Genomic DNA, 6,000 nt, shown 5'->3' with positions numbered 1-6,000 from the left:
CTTCAACGGAATTCCGAGAACAATGGAAGAGTTCCGAAGCATTATTAAACATCAGCGGAATTCCGAGAACAATGGAAGAGTTCTGAAGCATTTTTAAACGTCAGCGGAATTCCGAGAACAATGGAAGAGTTCCGAAGCATTTTTAAACTTCAGCGGAATTCCGAGAACAATAGAAGAGTTCCGAAGCATTTTTAAACTTCACCCGAATTCCGAGAGCAATGGAAGAGTTCCAAAGCATTTTCAAAGTTCAGCAGAATTCCGAGAACAATTGAAGAGTTCCGAAGCATTTTTAAATGTCAGCGGAATGCCGAGAACAATGCAAGATTTCCGAAGCATTTTTATATGTCAGCGGAATACCGAGAACAAGGGAAGAGTACCGAAGCATTTTTAAACGTCAGCGGAATTCCGAGAACAATGGAAGAGTTCTGAAGCATTTTTAAACGTCAGCGGAATTTTGAAAACAATGGAAGATTTCCGGAGCATTTTTAAACGTCAGCAGAATTCCGAGAACAATGTAAGAGTTCTGAAGCATTTTTAAACGTCAGCAGAATTCCGAGAGCAATGGAAGAGTTCCAAAAGCTTTTTTAAACTTCAGCAGAATTCCGAGAGCAATGGAAGAGTTCCAAAGCATTTTAAAAGTTCAGCAGAATTCCGAGAACAATTGAAGAGTTCCGAAGCATTTTTAAACGTCAGCGGAATGCCGAGAACAATGCAAGATTTCCGAAGCATTTTTATATGTCAGCGGAATTCCGAGAACAATGGAAGAGTTCCGAAGCATTTTTAAACTTCAGCAGAATTCCGAGAACAATGGAAGAGTTTCGAAGCATTTTTAAACTTCAACGGAATTCCGAGAACAATGGAAGAGTTTCGAAGCATTTTTAAACTTCAGCGGAATTCCGAGAACAATGGAAGAGTTCTGAAGCATTTTTAAACGTCAGCGGAATTCCGAGAACAATGGAAGAGATTTTAAGCATTTTTAAACTTCAGCAGAATTCCGAGAGCAATGGAAGAGTTCCAAAGCATTTTAAAAGTTCAGCAGAATTCCGAGAACAATTGAAGAGTTCCGAAGCATTTTTAAACGTCAGCGGAATGCCGAGAACAATGCAAGATTTCCGAAGCATTTTTATATGTCAGCGGAATTCCGAGAACAATGGAGAGTACCGAAACATTTTTAAACGTCAGCGGAATTCTGAGAACAATGGAAGAGTTTCGAAGCATTTTTAAACTTCAACGGAATTCCGAGAACAATGGAAGAGTTCCGAACCATTTTTAAACGTCAGCGGAATTCCGAGAACAATTGAAGAGTTCCAAAGCATTTTTAAACGTCAGCGGAATGCCGAGAACAATGCAAGATTTCTGAAGCATTTTTATATGTCAGCGGAATTCCGAGAACAATGGAAGAGTTCCGAAGCATTTTTAAACTTCAGCAGAATTCCGAGAACAATGGAAGAGTTTCGAAGCATTTTTAAACTTCAACGGAATTCCGAGAACAATGGAAGAGTTCCGAACCATTTTTAAACGTCAGCGGAATTCCGAGAACAATGAAAGAGTTGCAAAGCATTATTAAACGTCAGCGGAATTCCGAGAACAATGGAAGAGTTCTGAAGCATTTTTAAGCGTCAGCGGAATTTTGAAAACAATGGAAGATTTCCGAAGCATTTTTAAACGTCAGCGGAATTCTGAGAACAATGGAAGAGTTCCGAAGCATTTTTAAACTTCAGTGGAATTTGGAGAACAATGGAAGAGTTCCGAAGCATTTTTAAAAGTCAGCGGAATTCCGAGAACAATGGAAGAGTTGTGAAGCATTTTTAAACGTCAGCAGAATTCCGAGAACAATGGAAGTGTTCCGAAGCATTTTTAAACGTCAGCGGAATTCTGAGATCAATGGAATAGTTCTGAAGAATTTTTAAATGTTAGCGGGATTCCGAGAACAATGGAAGAGTTCCGAAGCATTTTTAAACTTCAGTGGAATTACGAGAACAATGGAAGAGTTCCGAAGCATTTTTAAACATGAGCAGAATTACGAGAACAATGGAAGAGATTTTAAGCATTTTTAAACTTCAGCGGAATTCCGAGAACAATAGAAGAGTTCCGAAGCATTTTTAAACGTCAGCGGAATTCTGAGAACAATGGAAGAGTTCCGAAGCATTTTTAAACTTCAGCAGAATTCCGAGAACAATGGAAGAGTTTCGAAGCATTTTTAAACTTCAACGGAATTCCGAGAACAATCAAAGAGTTGCGCATCATTATTAAATGTCAGCGGAATTCCGAGAACAATGGAAGAGTACCGAAGCATTTTTAAACGTCAGCAGAATTCTGAGAACAATGGAAGAGTTCCGAAGCATTTTTAAACGTCAGCGGAATTCCGAGAACAAAGGAAGAGTTCTGAAGCATTTTTAAACGTGAGCAGAATTCCGAGAACAATAGAAGAGTTCCAAAGCATTTTTAAACGTCAGCAGAATTCTGAGAACAATGGAAGAGTTCCGAAGCATTTTTAAACTTCAGCGGAATTCCGAGAACAATGGAAGAGTTCTGAAGCATTTTTAAACGTCAGCAGAATTCTGAGAACAATGGAAGAGTTCCGAAGCATTATTAAACATCAGCGGAATTCCGAGAACAATGGAAGAGTTCTGAAGCATTTTTAAACGTCAGCAGAATTCCGAGAACAATAGAAGAGTTCCGAAGCATTTTTAAACGTCAGCAGAATTCTGAGAACAATGGAAGAGTTCCGAAGCATTTTTAAACTTCAGCGGAATTCCGAGAACAATGGAAGAGTTCCAAAGCATTTTTAAACGTCAGCGGAATTCCGAGAACAATGGAAGAGTTCTGAAGCATTTTTAAACGTCAGCGGAATTTTGAAAACAATGGAAGATTTCCGAAGCATTTTTAAACGTCAGCGGAATTCTGAGAACAATGGAAGAGTTCCGAAGCATTTTTAAACTTCAGCAGAATTCCGAGAACAATGGAAGAGTTCCGAAGCATTTTTAAACTTCAGCGGAATTCTGAGAACAATGGAAGAGTTCCGAAGCATTTTTAAACGTCAGCAGAATTCCGAGAACAATGTAAGAGTCCTGAAGCATTTTTAAACTTCAGCAGAATTCCGAGAGCAATGGAAGAGTTCCAAAGCATTTTAAAAGTTCAGCAGAATTCCGAGAACAATTGAAGAGTTCCGAAGCATTATTAAACATCAGCGGAATTCCGAGAACAATGGAAGAGTTCTGAAGCATTTTTAAACGTCAGCGGAATTCCGAGAACAATGGAAGAGTTCCGAAGCATTTTTAAACTTCAGCGGAATTCCGAGAACAATGTAAGAGATTTTAAGCATTTTTAAACTTCAGCGTAATTCCGAGAACAATAGAAGAGTTCCGAAGCATTTTTAAAATTCACACGAATTCCGAGAATAATGGAAGAGTTCAGATGAATTTTTAGACTTCAGCAGAATTCCTAGAACAATGGAAGAGTTCCAAAGCATTTTTAAACATCAACGGAATGCCGAGAACAATGCAAGATTTCCGAAGCATTTTTATATGTCAGCGGAATTCCGAGAACAATGGAAGAGTTCCGAAGCATTTTTAAACTTCAGCAGAATTCCGAGAACAATGGAAGAGTTTCGAAGCATTTTTAAACTTCAACGGAATTCCGAGAACAATGGAAGAGTTTCGAAGCATTTTTAAACTTCAACGGAATTCCGAGAACAATGGAAGAGTTCCGAAGCATTTTTAAACGTCAGCGGAATTCCGAGAACAATGGAAGAGTTCCGAACCATTTTTAAACTTCAGTGGAATTACGAGAACAATGGAAGAGTTCCGAAGCATTTTTAAACATGAGCAGAATTACGAGAACAATGGAAGAGATTTTAAGCATTTTTAAACTTCAGCGGAATTCCGAGAACAATAGAAGAGTTCCGAAGCATTTTTAAATTTCACCCGAATTTCGAGAGCAATGGAAGAGTTAAAAAGCATTTTAAAAGTTCAGCAGAATTCCGAGAACAATTGAAGAGTTCCGAGCATTTTTAAATGTCAGCGGAATGCCGAGAACAATGCAAGATTTCCGAAGCATTTTTATATGTCAGCGGAATTCCGAGAACAATGGAAGCGTACCGAAGCATTTTTAAACGTCAGCGGAATTCTGAGAACAATGGAAGAGTTCCGAAGCATTTTTAAACTTCAGCAGAATTCCGAGAACAATGGAAGAGTTTCGAAGCATTTTTAAACTTCAACCGAATTCCGAGAACAATGAAAGAGTTGCGAAGCATTATTAAACGTCAGCGGAATTCCGAGAACAATGGAAGAGTACCGAAGCATTTTTAAACGTCAGCAGAATTCTGAGAACAATGGAAGAGTTCCGAAGCATTTTTAAACGTCAGCAGAATTCTGAGAACAATGGAAGAGTTCCGAAGCATTTTTAAACTTCAGCGGAATTCCGAGAACAATGGAAGAGTTCTGAAGCATTTTTAAACGTCAGCAGAATTCTGAGAACAATGGAAGACTTCCGAAGCATTATTAAACATCAGCGGAATTCCGAGAACAATGGAAGAGTTCTGAAGCATTTTTAAACGTCAGCAGAATTCCGAGAACAATAGAAGAGTTCCGAAGCATTTTTAAACGTCAGCAGAATTCTGAGAACAATGGAAGAGTTCCGAAGCATTTTTAAACTTCAGCGGAATTCCGAGAACAATGGAAGAGTTCCAAAGCATTTTTAAACGTCAGCGGAATTCCGAGAACAATGGACGAGTTCTGAAGCATTTTTAAACGTCAGCGGAATTTTGAAAACAATGGAAGATTTCCGAAGCATTTTTAAACGTCAGCGGAATTCTGAGAACAATGGAAGAGTTCCGAAGCATTTTTAAACTTCAGCAGAATTCCGAGAACAATGGAAGAGTTCCGAAGCATTTTTAAACTTCAGCGGAATTCTGAGAACAATGGAAGAGTTCCGAAGCATTTTTAAACGTCAGCAGAATTCCGAGAACAATGTAAGAGTCCTGAAGCATTTTTAAACTTCAGCAGAATTCCGAGAGCAATGGAAGAGTTCCAAAGCATTTTAAAAGTTCAGCAGAATTCCGAGAACAATTGAAGAGTTCCGAAGCATTTTTAAACGTCAGCGGAATGCCGAGAACAATGCAAGATTTCCGAAGCATTTTTATATGTCAGCGGAATTCCGAGAACAATGGAAGAGTTCCGAAGCATTTTTAAACTTCAGCAGAATTCCGAGAACAATGGAAGAGTTTCGAAGCATTTTTAAACTTCAACGGAATTCCGAGAACAATGGAAGAGTTTCGAAGCATTTTTAAACTTCAACGGAATTCCGAGAACAATGGAAGAGTTCCGAACCATTTTTAAACGTCAGCGGAATTCCGAGAACAATTGAAGAGTTCCAAAGCATTTTTAAACGTCAGCGGAATGCCGAGAACAATGCAAGATTTCTGAAGCATTTTTATATGTCAGCGGAATTCCGAGAACAATGGAAGAGTTCCGAAGCATTTTTAAACTTCAGCAGAATTCCGAGAACAATGGAAGAGTTTCGAAGCATTTTTAAACTTCAACGGAATTCCGAGAACAATGGAAGAGTTCCGAACCATTTTTAAACGTCAGCGGAATTCCGAGAACAATGAAAGAGTTGCAAAGCATTATTAAACGTCAGCGGAATTCCGAGAACAATGGAAGAGTTCTGAAGCATTTTTAAGCGTCAGCGGAATTTTGAAAACAATGGAAGATTTCCGAAGCATTTTTAAACGTCAGCGGAATTCTGAGAACAATGGAAGAGTTCCGAAGCATTTTTAAACTTCAGTGGAATTTGGAGAACAATGGAAGAGTTCAGAAGCATTTTTAAAAGTCAGCGGAATTCCGAGAACAATGGAAGAGTTGTGAAGCATTTTTAAACGTCAGCAGAATTCCGAGAACAATGGAAGTGTTCCGAAGCATTTTTAAACGTCAGCGGAATTCTGAGATCAATGGAATAGTTCTGAAGAATTTTTAAATGTTAGCGGGATTCCGAGAACAA

This window comes from Phyllobates terribilis, unplaced genomic scaffold, assembly GCF_046119375.1.
Source record: "Phyllobates terribilis strain yellow unplaced genomic scaffold, ASM4611937v1 Scaffold_28__1_contigs__length_16237799, whole genome shotgun sequence".
NCBI classification, from domain to species: Eukaryota; Metazoa; Chordata; class Amphibia; order Anura; family Dendrobatidae; genus Phyllobates; species Phyllobates terribilis.
Note: the sequence above shows the minus strand (reverse complement) of the source record.